Consider the following 15,401-nt stretch of genomic DNA (forward strand, 5'->3'; position numbering starts at 1 on the left):
TGAAGCCTGATTCTCTGCTATGACATGAAGACTGATTCTCTGCTGACATGAAGCCAGATTGTCTGTTACGGGACCTCTCTCCTCTGCCAGAGTGCTGGGCCTAAATTTATGAAAATGGACTGTTGCAGTGGTGGGTGACGTGAAGCCTGATTCTCTGCTATGACATGAAGACTGATTCTCTGCTGACATGAAGCCAGATTGTCTGTTACGGGACCTCTCTCCTCTGCCTGGGTGCTGGGCCTAAATTTATGAAAATGGACTGTTGCAGTGGTGGCTGACGTGAAGCCTGATTCTCTGCTATGATATGAAGACTGATTCTCTGCTGACATGAAGCCAGATTGTCTGTTACGGGACCTCTCTCCTCTGCCTGGGTGCTGGGCCTAAATTTATGAAAATGGACTCTTACAGTGGTGGGTGACTTGAAGCCTGATTCTCTGCTATGACATGAAGCCTGATTCTCTGCTATGACATGAAGACTGATTCTCTGCTGACATGAAGCCAGATTGTCTGTTACGGGACCTCTCTCCTCTGCCTGGGTGCTGGGCCTAAATATCTGACAATGGACTGTTGCATTGGTGGCTGACGTGAAGCCTGATTCTCTGCTATGACATGCAGACTAATTCTCTGCTGACATGAAGCCAGATTGTCTGTTACGGGACCTCTCTCCTCTGCCTGGGTGCTGGGCCTAAATATCTGACAATGGACTGTTGCATTGGTGGCTGACGTGAAGCCTCATTCTCTGCTATGACATGCAGACTAATTCTCTGCTGACATGAAGCCAGATTGTCTGTTACGGGACCTCTCTCCTCTGCCTGGGTGCTGGGCCTAAATTTATGAAAATGGACTGTTGCAGTGGTGGCTGACGTGAAGCCTGATTCTCTGCTATGACATGCAGACTGATTCTCTGCTGACATGAAGCCAGATTGTCTGTTACGGGACCTCTCTCCTCTGCCTGGGTGCCGGGGCCTAAATATCTGAGAATGGACTGTTCCAGTAATGGGTGACGGCAAGCCAGATTCTCTGCTATGGGACCTCTCTCCAATTGATTTTGGTTAATTTTTATTTATTTAATTTTTATTTTAATTCATTTCCCTATCCACATTTTTTTGCAAGGGATTTACCTACATGTTGCTGCCTTTTGCAGCCCTCTAGCCCTTTTCTGGGCTGTTTTACAGCCGTTTTAGTGCCGAAAAGTTTGTGTCCCCATTGACTTCAATGGGGTTCGGGTTCGAGAAGTTCGGCCGAACTTCCCGAAAATTTTCGGGTTCGGGATCCGAACTTCTCGAACCCGAACATCCAGGTGTTCGCTCAACTCTATTGATAAGTTGAATATTGGTTCTTTTATCTTTTAGCCCACTCTGAGCTCACTGCCAATTTTTGTTTCTCTTGCTGGCAAACCCCTTTAAAATAACTGGATCAAAATTGATGCTTGTTACTGGGTTAAATGCAGGCAGTCCAGTCCTTCCAATCAGTAGTCCAGACATATTCTGTTATGTTGTTATCATGCAAAGTGTACTTTGTAGCAATTCTGCTGTCAGACAAGTAAAATGGATGGGAAATAATGTGTGTCTTATTCAAAAAATATACCATAATAGTAATAATAATTCAAGTATTGTTTTTTCCCCTGGAAATGTATAGCGCTTTAAGGGGCTTTTATATATGATACATACAGGGGTGAGTCAAAAATTATCTGCATACTGGCTGTAGAATTTATTTTAATCAGCTTTAAGAAAAGACAATCATCTTTCAACACAACCTAATTGCTGTGGAGGTTTGAACGTGTTTTGTCAGTTTATTTGTGGCTGTGGTGCGAGAAACAAGGGCTGCCCCACTTAGCAGTGATTCCTTTTTTTGTGGTCTGAGGGTGTCTCTGCCTCAGATATGTATTGAACACTTTGTGCACAGTATGTAAAAAAGTGTTTTGTCCTGAAAGAGTGTACATGAAATAAAATTCGCATTTAATTTTTTGCATAAAAATTTGCATGAACTGGTATTTTCCCAAAAATCGAATATTCGCAATTACGAATATATTGTGCGATATTCGAAATATTCGCGAATTCTCGAAGTGCCGATATTCGCGATTAAAATTCGCAATTCGAATATTCGTGATCAACACTAGCCGTAAGTCAGCAGGGTGGCAGCAGTGGGAGGTTGGGAGCCAAAACGTGCCCGGGGTAGACCATCCACTTCGCAGGAGCCTAAATGTCTAGTGTGAAGAAAATAGACTTTATTCAGTTTTTACCTTTTTGTGAATTGATCGACCGCACACGCAGAATTCATGGAACTGTTTTGGGCAGGAGGCTCGTGTGTGGTCGGTAACTTGTGACTTCCATGTTTTTTAAGAACCCCTGAACCGATCTGGGTGAAATTTGGATATGTTAGTCCCCCAGATCGGGGCTATCAGGGGATAAATTGTGGGGATACCTTGTGGGGAAAAGGGTGTTCCAACGTTTGGGAGAATCTGTGCTATCTGCCTGGAGATAATTGCCTTATCTCTTAACTTATCTCAATAGCTCCCAGGCAGAGAGAGGGCGGGTGTTACTGTAACTCTGTATGTTAATTGGTTATTGTCCTTTGTTTACTGTGAGAGATCCTCTTGCAGGAGAATTTCTCATAAAAGCCAGTATGTTATCAATAAAAAGTGGTCCTGTAAAACCCTTCATGAAGTTTAGGCTCATGGTTGGGGACTATTCCATTTGCTGGGGAGAATCATCTTGGAAGCTGCATTCATCGACCCTATCCCCCTATTTCCTATGGTAGCTATAATCACATATGCTCAGCTATTGGGAATGGAATAGAAGGCCACAGTACCATAACCACTGTAGGTCTTAACAACTGGTGGCAAGCGACGGGATTGAATGGGACGCATAAAAACAACTGGTTAATGGCCCAGCAGTACGAGAGACTAAAGAGGACTACGCTAAAGGATCTGCTGGAAGCCCGAGGTCAGGTGGCAAGCAACAAAAAGATAGATACCCTCATAGCAGAACTAAGGGAGGGCGACCAAACCAGCGGCATGGCGGATATCAGCCGGGAGGAAGCAGAGTTCCAACAGAAGGTGATGTGGAGGCTAAACCTATATGAGCCAAATCCCACACCGGAGATGGTGACGCAAGTCCTGGCGCAGGTGAGCGCAGAACGCAGAGCACAACAGGCAAGCTTAAACCAAGGAGACACCACTTCCTTAGCTGGGAGCGGCCATCACCACCGCCGCCGAGGGCAGCCGCTCATCACTATCAACATGAGCCGCTGGAAGACCACAGCCCTGAATCTGAGAAATGGGCCGTACTACACGAGGTGCACCTAGCCCAAGCCGAGGGGGACAATCGGGTGCACCACAGACAATGGGTCACCATAGATGGAAAGGAGGCTGAGGCCACCCTTACTCTGGTGCAGCCTCACACCGTATCTGCAAAAACAAGCACCAACAGGACTGTTGCAGTAAGAGTGGCAGGAGGCGCCATCCACAAACTACCCACAGCCCGAGTGCAGTTAAATTGGGGCACCGGAGCCAAGCAGATGGAAGTAGGCATTATGTCTGGCCTACCTGCAGAAGTATTGTTGGGGAACGATTTGGGGTGCCTAACTTCACAGCTGCATACCCCAGATCCCGCTGGTACCTGCCCTGTGACTACCAGGGCGCAAGCCCGCCGAGCTAGACAAACACACTCTGAGGAACCACAGGTAGGAACCGAAATCCCTGTAGTATGCCCTAACCCTATTCCCTTCTGGGGCACTCCCCAAAACTGTGGCCAAGCCCAGCAGTCAGACCCCACCTTAGCAGGCAGACGCAAAACAACTGCTGCGGGAGTACTGTGGGCTGTTCTCAGTCCTACCCGAGTACACCTCGGCCACAGTACACCGGGTGGAGATGCAGGGGGAGACCCCATTACGGCAACAACCGTACCGTACCCTCCAATTTTACACTACAATACCGCCCGGGCAAACAGAACGGCCATGCGGCTTTCCCGCCAAACCCCTAGCCAACCCAGCAGGGTCTAGGCGGGTATGCCGACCCATGGAACTAAGGGGGAGTATTGTGAAGAAAATAGACTTCATTCGGTTTTTACCTTTTGTGAATTGATCGACCGCACATGCGGAATTCATAGAACTGTTTTGGGCAGGAGCCTCGTGTGTGGACGATAACTTCCATGGGGATATGTAATTTGTGGGGATACCTTGTGGGGAAAAGGGTGTTCCAACGTTTGGGAGAATTGTGTGCTCTCTGCCTGGAGATAATTGGTTTATCCTTTAACTTATCTCAATAGCTCCCAGGCAGAGAGAGGGCGGGTGTTACTGTAACTCTGTATGTTAATTGGTTATTGTCCTTTGTTTACTGTGAGAGATCCTCTTGCAGGAGGATTTCTCATAAAAGCCAGTGTGTTATCAATAAAAAGTGGTCCTGGTACACCCTTCATGAAGTCTAGGCTCATGGTTGGGGACTATTCCATTTGCTGGGGAGAATCATCTTGGAAGCTGCATTCATCGACCCTATCCCCCTATTTCCTATGGTAGCTATAATCACATATGCTCAGCTATTGGGAACGAAATAGAAGGACACAGTACCATAACCACTGTAGGTCTTAACACCTGGAAAGTAGTGGTGCAGAAGTTCACGGAGGCAGTGGTAGCAGGCAGTCAGCATGGAGTGTTGGGGGGAAAATGCCATACTCGGCGGTGTGGCATTTTTTTGTTAGGCCACCGGAGGAGGTTAACATGGCCATTTGCCGAATTTGTGGGCAGAAGGTGAAGCGTGGCCAGGGTTCTAATGTTGGCACCACTGCCCTGTGTCAACACATGCAGCATCACCATAAAGTGGCCTGGGAGAACTGTGGCTCCGATATGGTGGTCCAGCCTGCTGCAGCAACTGCTGTATCACCCAGTGGAACGCACCCAATTTCATGCAGTTAAGGCTCTACCACCTCAGCCCAAGGTAGCTGTCTGTCCTTCCCATCATCTGCTGGTCCTGAAGCTCATGCTCCTCCTACTACTCATCAGTCATTCCGTCAGCAATCAGTCACTGAAGAAATTGCCAAGAGACAACAGTATGTGTGCACTCACCCAACGGCACAGAAGCTGAATGTGATCCTGGCCAAGTTGCTGGTGCTGCAGTCCCTCCCTTTCCAAGTGGTGGACTCTGCACCTTTCAGAGTACTGATTGCTTGTGCCGAGGCGAGGTGGAGAGTCCCAAGCCGTAATTTCTTTGCCAAAAAAGCATTACCAGCCCTGCACACATATGTAGAATAGAAGGTGGGCCAGTCCTTGAGCCTGTCAGTGTCTGCCAAAGTGCACGGCAGCACCGACTTGTGGAGCTGTAACTACGGCCAAGGACAATATATGTCCTTTACGGCCCACTGGGTAAATGTCATTCCTGCCCAGCCACAACAGCAACTTGGCCAGGCAACGCCGCTTCCGCCTCCACATTCTCACGCCGTTGATCCTGCGACAATGTCCTCCTTTGCCTCCTTATCCTCCACCGTGTACTCAGCCTCCACTGCAGGGACAATTCACAGTGCTCTTCCAGCATACCACATGTGCAGGGCATGGCGGTGTCACGCTGTTCTGCATCTAGTTTGCCTGGGCGAACAGAGTCACACAGGGAAGGAACTGCGCCGTGTCCTTCATCAAGAAATCAAATCCTGGCTTTCTCCTCGACAACTTAAAATCGGAACCATGGTGACTGACAATGGGAAGAACATTGTGTCGGTGCTGCATCAAGGAGGGCTGAGCCATTCGCCCTGCATGGTGCACATGTTCAATCTGGTTGTAAAGCAGTTCTTGAAGTCTTCATCCCATCTGCAAGACATCCTGAAAAGGGCCAGGAAACTTTGCATGCACTTTACCCACTCATACACCGCAAAGCACACCCTCCTTGAGCTGCACCGGCAGAACGGCGTCCCATAACATAGGCTGATATGCGACGTTTGCACCCATTGGAATTCCACCCTCCATATGTTGGACCAATTATATAAACAGAGAAAGGCTATAAACGTTTTCTTGATGATACAGGCTGAAAGAGGTACTCCCCTGTGTAACCTCAATGTTAGCCAGTGACAGCTCATGCGTGACACCTGTAGTTTGCTCAGGCCCTTTGAGGAGGCCACTTTATTTGTCAGTCGTCAGGACTATGGGATGAACAACGTCATTACACTGATTCATGTCCTGGAACAGATGCTGCTAAATCTGGCTGGCCAGGGGACAGGAGACGTGGAGACTACATCTCATGGCCTCTGTGGGGGCTGAACTAGAGGAGGAGGAGGAGGAGGAGTAGGAGGACATTCAAGCACAAGCAATGCGTAGAGAAATGGCTGTTTTTTTCTACAAAGGTGACAGGAGAGGAGGAGCAGGAGGAGCAGTAGCAGCCGGAAGAGCTACAGAGCGATGAGAAAGACGAGGCAGATGACCCAGACACACAGTGGCAGTAGAGATGGCCTTGCGGTTTACCCAGCGAACTTTGCTCGTCCACGGTTCGCCGAACCGGCGAATATATGGTGATGTCCGCCAGCGCCATATTCTTTTACATTGTGAAGAACTTTGGCCAATGACACATCGATCAGGTGGTACAGGACGGCCAATTGAGACCTTTCAACACATGGACATTCCCCCTACCTTATAAATAAACCCGATCTGGCATCCATTTTACATTCAGTCTTTTGCCAGTGTAGGAAGAGGTTGTTGTGTGGAGCAGAGACAGACACAAAACGCTGTTAGAGACACCAAATGCTAGCTAATAAGGCCACAAAAGTCCTTTTAAGGACTGGTATAGGTGTGCTATCGATAGGTGTGACATACTGAGGGGTGTGATATACTCATAATATACTTTCTAACATAGAAAGTATATTATAGTGCATTTGTATTGTGCAGCAGTTGTGTGCGTTTCTGCTACGATACTGCAGCTATACAGAGCGGCAAACGCTCTTGGAACAAATAATTTCAAATGGTGTGATATACCAGTTGCCCCTCCCCCAAAAAATGATTGAGGCAGGGGTGTGATATACCACTAATATACTTTCTATATAGTGCATTTGGGTAGTGCATAATTTGTGTGCGGTTGTGCTGCGTTACCGCAGCTACACAGAGTGACAAGCGCTATTGGAAAAAATTATTTCTACTGGTGTGATATATCTGTTGCCCCCTAAGAAAACTTATTGAGGCAGGGGTGTGATATACCTTCTTCCACAAATGCTGCTCTTCTATAGGGACTTTGTCACTGGGTCATTTTGAAAATGACAGGTAGAGGAAGAGGCCGACCATTCCGCAGGGGTAGTAGGGGTCGTGCAGGTGCACCAGGCCGGAACCTAAGTGGGAAGTTGCAGAAGGTGCGTGTGATTACATCAAAGAACGCACCAGAGTTGGTTGAGTGGCTCACTCAGCCTTTCGCTTCTTCACCCTCGTCCTCCTCTCTAACTGCACCCTCAGTTGGCCGCTGCCTATGTGCGCCATCGCCCATCCTCACGCAGGTATGACTGGGGGGGGCTCTCTGCACTCACGGTTCACTGCCATGACTGCTGGGGGGGGGGGCAGGAGCAGGAGCAGTACTAGCTCCAACAGCAGCAACCTACTGATAAACTGCTCACCAGCAGCAGCTAGACATAGAGCAGAACCTCAACCAGCAGGTTGTGGCATACTTGAGTGCACCCTGACACCCAACTTTGAAGATCCCCTGGACTACTGGGCAGCCAAACTCAATTTGTAGCCCCAACTGGCCGAGTTTGCCCTGGACAAGCTTTCCTGTCTGGTCAGCATTGTGAAATCAGAGCCGGTGTTTAGTGCGATGGTGGCCATAGTTACCCCAAGGAGAATTTGCCTGTCCACCCAAAATGTGGAGAAACTGACTTTTGTGAAGATGAATCAGGTGTGGATCAGCCAGGATTTTTAAACACAGATGACTGATGCATCATACTAGATCATCCATGGTGCCACACCTAAACTTTGTCAAAAGAAACCTGTTTCCTCCGGCTACCTGCTTCAGCTACTATTCTGATGCTGCTACCTTCCTGATGCCACACCTGCTGATGCCACACCAGGTGCTCCTACTGCCACCCACCATCTTCAGCTGGTACTGGTATTGCCCACTACCTTCCCAATCTGTCACTGGGCTATTTTGTGTTCTTCTCATGCTGCTGCCACCTCACCACTCTGTGGTCTCCTCATGCTGCTGCCATACCACCACTCCGTGGTCTCCTTATGCTGCTGCCACCTTACCACTATGTCACTGGGCCACTCTGTGGTCTCCTCATGCTGCTTCCACCTCACCGCTCTATCACTGGGCCACTGTATGGTATCCTCAAGCTGCTGCCTCCTCACCCCTATCTCACTGGGCCACTCTGTGGTCTCCTCATGTTGCTGCCATCTCACCACTCTGTCACTGGGCCACTGTTTGGTATCCTCATGCTGCTGCCACCTGACCGCTCTGTCAATGGGCCACTGTATGGTATCCTCAAGCTGCTGCCACCTCACCACTATCTCACTGGGCCACTGTGTGGTATCTTCAAGCTGCTGCCACCTCACCACTATCTCACTGGGCCACTCTGTGGTCTCCTCATGCTGCTGCCACCTCACCAATATTTCACTGGGGCACTCTGTGGTCTCCTCAGTAGCGTCCTGGTTTCCATGGTAACCGATCGGAGCCCCAGCGATTAAACTGGGACTCCGATCGGAACTCTCCGCTGCCACCAATGATGGGGGGATTTTAATTAGGGGGGGAGGCCGCAATGGCCACCAATGAGTTAAATACAGGGGAGGGAGGGAGGGGGGGCGCACTGGCCACCAATGAGTTAAATACAGGGGAGGGAGGGGGGGCCGCACTGGCCACCAATGAGTTAAATACAGGGGAGGGAGAGGGGCCGCACTGGCCACCAATTAATGTAATACTGGGGAGGAAGGGGACCACACTGGCCACCGATGAATGTAATACAGGGGAGGGAGGGGGTCTGCACCTTGCTGCCTGGCAGCACCTGATCTCTTACAGGGGCTATGATATGCACAATTAACCCCTCAGGTGCGGCACCTGAGGGGTTAATTGTGCGGATCACAGCCCCCTGTAAGAGATCGGGTACTGCCAGGCAGCAGGGGGCAGTCATGAACACAGTTCGTGGTATATTCTAACTTGAAGCGTCCCCATCACTATGGGAACGCCTCTATGTCAGAATATACTGTCGGATCTGAGTTTTCACTGTCAGATTTGAACCTAGGACCCCAGCGCTAACCACTGAGCCACCGTGCTGCATAGATAGATAATAGATTGCATAAATATGAGATAGATTGATAGATAATAGATAGATATGAAATAGATATTAGATATATATATTAGATTGCTATGAGATAGATAGATAGATAGATAGATAGATAGTATTTATATTATAAAAATACACTACTGCGCTCCCATTTCCTATGTAGTGTCTTATTGACAATAACAAGATGCCGCTGCTGGATATAAATGCTGGTCCCCCTGATAGGGCCAGTAAAAGAGTATGATATCTGTATATAGTGTTAGTATTTCCGCGCAGGCTAATGGTGGTAGTACATGCAGGCAGTGTATATCGTTTCCTACTAAATGCCCTTTAATTCGCATAAAAAGTCGCACAGGTTTCCTACCTTACACTGTTGCTATCTCTGGTTCCTTCATGCGAATATGCGTCGGGAGCTTGTTGCGGGGTCTTTCTATCTTCAGCTCAACTGCTACTTCACGTGCCGCCCCGGCCGGTGGAAGACACGCGTGCAGGAGCCGCTGTGTACTCGGGAAGCGTGTGACGTCACACTTACTCCTACTGATGCCTCCGTGGGAAAATTGTCAGCCAACGCGTTTCGGGGCCTGCGGGCTCCTTCATCAGGGATGTTCAGCTCTCTTGTCCATAGCTGGAGTACCACTGACCTTGGATAGATGGATAGATTAGGTAGATATGAGATAGATAGATAGATAGATAGATAGATAGATAGATAGATAGATAGAGCAACTGGTGATACAATAACTGGTGGATTAGTCAAGCAAAAGAAAAAATGTTGAAAAGAAGATGTTATCCTCTTGAGTACGATGTATCACACTGTAAATGCAAGTTGAACACTTTATGAGTATATAGTTTCAGAATGTTACTTAGTTTCTCCCTGTATGATTTCCAGGACATTACATCTTTCAGTACATGACTATGATTGTAGCTATCAGTGCAGTAAGTACATACAATTTCACACCTTCATTTTTCCTAAAACATAAAAGTCACAAGAAGTCTCATGTTAATCTCTAAGCAGAAGCTTTTATCATTGAAACAGAAATAGATTTCCCACTTGTCATCAATCTAGTTGTCTTATTTTATCTGTTTTGCTGGACCATATAATACAATAAACAAATTATCTATCTATCTATCTATCAATATATCTCGTATCTATCTATCTATCTATCTATCTCATATCTATCTATCTATCTATCTATCTATCTATCTATCTATCTCATATCTATCTATCTGCAATACCCCAGAGCATTTTCAAATTAGTTGTTTTGTAATACTATTGTGATTTTTTTTAATGTCAGATAATGTTACACCAGCAGACATATGAGTGGCACTGGGAATGGAGATAACCTCTTTATTCTCCCCAGCCCTTTATAGGAGAGGATTGTTCCAATTTCTGTCAGGAGAGAGAGCTAGCTAGGCTAGCGAGGAGACAGGGAGCATGTCCACCAGCTACTGCTCTTTAGAGTCTTAGGACCATAACTCCATCTCCACTGCGAATAACACTGCTCCAGAGGGACAGGAAGGTCCAATTGCTGCTGAAGCACATCAACCTAAGGCGTTCCAGACAGCAAAGTAACAATCTACTATCAGCTTTACAGACACTGCTGCAAGGTGGGGGATAACAAGTTAAAACACCCATCACCATAACCCAAGTATCTGTGAGGTGGTGATGAACAAGTTAAGACACCCATCACCTCAAGGCAGGATAGGCAAATGATAAAGCTTGCATTATGTAGTGGACACCTAAAGTCATTGGTGCCAGCTTTATACCAGTAGTAAAGAAGAATCAGGAGAAAGAGACTTTGTCAGCTAGTTTACAACTGAGTATGATCTAACCAGCCCCCTTATCATCTGGTCATAGAGACTTCACTTTGTATTCATTAGTGCTGGATGCACCATAAGTTATTCTTTGAACTCAGTAAAGGAAGCCGTTTGTGGTTCTCTTACGTCTGCCTGATTCCTTCAATTCACATTTTCACTGCACTGAACTCCAGGGAGCAACGACCTGAGGGAGCACACTGTGACATAATATCTCATCAGAGCCACTACCACTCCTATCCTCTACACCGGCTCCTCAAGGGCTTGATGCATATCTATCTATCTATCTACCCCCCATCAGAAGTTTCCGCCCTTTGAATAGTTGAATCTAGGATAGAACCTAACTAATGAAGGCATTATCACCTCCCAGATGTTGTCTCGTCGTTTTCTTTATAGATTAATTTGTTTCCTCATATGCATTCTCTTTTTTTATTCTCCTCTTTCTTAGTAAACATCTGTTGATGTTACATGAGATGCATTTCTGGCAGATCCGTTAACAGCTCAAAACACATTGAACAGCTGGATTGCAAAAATAGAAAAATCCCCTTTTGACCATCCTATGAATCAAAAGAATTTCAACACTGTCTTTCAAAATTTGTACCCTTCATACTCTCCTTTCAGCTTGGTTTCGGGAGCATTTATCAAAGTTTGCAAATGCAAATGACCGTTTATTTGTGAAAGTGATTGTGGAGTTTCAGATTCAGTGAGCATTTAACAATATGAGGCATAAATTGGGAAAAAGCGGCTCATAGAACATAATTTGGTTCTTTTTAAAGTTTAGTTTTTTTCCCACCCATAATATTTTAATAACATTAGAATTTTCTTTTCTACTCCCTGGACAAATTACTTTAACGAATTTCTCCATATATAGTCACATACCCTCCTAAAAGAGCGTCAGTACTTTCAAACTATTTTATTTCATTTAATTGAGAATGGAGTACCAAACAAATTTCTATATCACTTCATTTAAAAAATATGCTTGTATCCACCATAAAAAGGCTGTAAACTAAAGTCATGGATCTAGGGGTGTCACTTCCACCTAAGTTGCAGTCCACTGCCTATTGTCAGGTAAGATCTATCACTGATAACAGAGACTCAAAGAGGTGGGACTGTGTCAGAGCGAGATTGTGAACCTGATAAAACAACTGCTTCTACTCTGCTTCTGAAGATCATAGGAGCCACCTGTGTATCTATAAGTGTGACTTCCCCTCCTTATCTGTTCTAAGAGCTCTGGAGCTGAAAACAAACATAGTGGGAAGTAAGGGAAAGGATGTTGCAGCATTACAGTGCTGGCAGAGGAAGATACTTCCTGCTTCTTAGTGGAATGCATCTAGCTGTGCAGCTGAAACAGGTAATAATATGTCTGAAAGAGACTTTAAGGAAGCCCCCACAAAAACCTGTTCCTTCACATTGTACAAAGAAGCTCTGCTGTTATGGAAACTTTTTGTTTCTAAACTCAAGTACACTTTAAGTTCCTGCATTTTGCCTTCCTCTGTCCAGCTTGAGGCAAGTCTGGCTGATATGCCAGGTGACCAATTAATGGTATTGCACACTCATCTCTCCAATGTGGTGCAATATGTGATGATCTTCATGTCACTGTGTGAAGTAAAATAAATTTTACTGAACAATGTCTAGTATTGACCCTCTCAGACAAATTCACATAGGTATCGACCTGTGCTGTCAATGTGTGCTCTACCTGGTCTGCTTAATGTACTCTGTTCCTTACATGTTGGTGGGATGTCGGGTGCATTTTCTATTTGACTGTCAATACACTGTTGCACCACTCCATACATCTTGCTGGCTTTTTCAATGGTCCAGAGGGTAACCAACATTTCACTGGTTTTAGTACTCTGTAGAAAATTATCAAACGATCAGAAGACCACTGCCTCCTTCCCACAGGTAGTCTGTACCCTCATTGACCTTGGAGCACTTCACTGTTCCTTTTGGTTCCTCCCCAATCTCTTGCCCCAAGAATGATAAACTCCCATTTGTGTCTTGTCTAAGCCTTAGCCCTAAATGAAGTCTTTAGGAAGGGGGTGCTATAGGTAAAATTGGTTCTTTCCCAGGGGGATCCAGATCTTATGCCTCTAATATCACCATCAGGCTTGTGTTTCATACCAAGCTTAACTAGAGGTAAAGGGTCTGACATCTATTGTCTGCCAGGTACAATGCTGTTCTAACATCTCTCCTAAGGCAGTTTAATTAACCAAATAGTTTCTATCATGCAAATGCAATCAACATCCTAACTTCGTGACTGACTCATGAGTCACCAGTATTTAATGCCGGCGATTTCTTGAATAAGTGATTCTAACCGAGAAAGCCAGTTGGAAGACTAGCGAAACGACATCAAGAAAAAAAAAATAATACTCTGACATTAGAATTCACCCAAACCTCAAAATATCCACACTGTATACCCTGGTTAACAGTCCCCCAAAACACACCTCAAAGGGATTTTGTATGGTTTTTGGGTGAATCCAAATAGTAGGAGTGTACCTTCACCACCCTATAACCATCAGAGATGTGGTTGGGAAGTATTTAGAAGGGTTAAATTGTTACATCTCTATTGGTCTATGGGCTAATGATAAACATCCCTGGTGGCCTAGGCAAGTGAAGGGGTAACTGCCAGTAGAACACCTACTGAAAGCTCCAGGTCTTTCTTCTTCCATCTAAGGCCGCTGGCTGCAGACTAGAAATGCTGAATACTGATAGAAACTCTGGTGATGATGGTGCACTGTATACATAATCTTTCAAGGGATACATCTATGGAAGCATAGATGCTCATGACAAGAACATAGATTTCCCTCTAAACAATCACTAGTCAGACCACATATGGGGGGGGGGGGGGCTCTTAAAAATGAAAGGTGGAATCTGATCGGTTGCTATGGGCAATTTAGCCAGTTTTCATTTGCGCCCATTTTTATAAATCTCCTCTATAGACTACTGCATATAATTTGGGGCACCTATGTAAAAGTAGGACATAGCTGAACTAGAGTGGGTGCACAGGAGGGCCACCAAGGTAAATAGGGGAATGGGTGGACTGTAGCACTAAAACATGTTATCCAACCTGGTGATATTCGGTTTCTAAAGGATGACTGAATGGCAAAGTGCACATATATGGATGGACAGTGCAGAGAACTTTCTAATGATCTTTTTATACCTAGGTCCTAGACTAGCAACCATGATAAGAGTGTGTTCTCTACTTCTAAAGGAAATAAGGTTTCACCATCAAGATAGAAGAATATTTTTTACTGTATAATTTACTTTACCTGTAACACTATAGAGCTCTCTGCCAGAGGAGGTCATGATGAAGGCCGATTCATTGTACAAGTTCAAGACTGGCATGGATACTTTTCTTGAAAGTTAAAATGTGTTAAATTTTAAGTACAACATTTCCATATTGAGTCAGGGAGGAACATTTCCTTTAATATGAGGTATTTAGTGACCTTCTCACAGGAGAATGCCTTCTTCTGGATCAACACAGTAGGATTATGTTGGTCTTGATGGACCTGAATTTTTGTCAACCTTATCAACTATGTAACTATCAGAACTTCATGGAGAGTGTGAACCCATGGCCAGAGTAGGCCCCTTCCCTCAGTCTCTGTACAGATAAAGTGATTGCACAGCCAATATATCCACTGACTGTCCTGTTCTGTTTGAAGGTTCCTGAAGGACCTGTTCGGAGGTCATTGAAGAATTGTGATTAAGTTGCCCAATGTCATCTTGTTGACTTAAGAGTTAGAACCAGATTTTCATAGGATACATTTATTTGCATGAGTCAGAAGGCCCAGCTCCCACATTGCAAAGACAATTGCTTGTAAATTGGGATTTCTCCTGCCACTGCCTAGACAGTACAATTGTCATACACCAGATGACCAGATTCTTCCCCAGCAGTTAAACACATTAACACTGTGTCTCATGTATGCCAGTGCTGACTACTCTTAGGTGTCATACTTGTAGATCCATATTGTACAGATGCGATGTATGGTACACATAACCTTCCATACTGTACCTTCCGGTGCCTGGAAGGTATCTGGAGGCACGTTGCATTCCATGTGGGTCTGTGATATGAACTGATAATATCTCCATTAACTGCTGTACAGGTCAGAGCTAGGGATGAGCGAACCTGAACTGCAAAGTTTCGGTTCGTACCAAACTTTGCAAGTTTGATTACTGAAGCCTGGGTTCAAGTTCAGGGTTCAGGCGATTTACGAATTGCTTTATTATTTTCCATTATAACATGGTTATTTCAAAAATAACATAATTCTTAAGACAGATCGCAAAATAGAAAGCTTTAGAAGCATTCCATTTTGCATTCCGTCATAATAAAAATCTTTGGGATGTAGGAAGGCGCAATGG

The sequence above is a fragment of the Bufo gargarizans genome, chromosome 3 (genome assembly GCF_014858855.1).
Source record: "Bufo gargarizans isolate SCDJY-AF-19 chromosome 3, ASM1485885v1, whole genome shotgun sequence".
NCBI classification, from domain to species: Eukaryota; Metazoa; Chordata; class Amphibia; order Anura; family Bufonidae; genus Bufo; species Bufo gargarizans.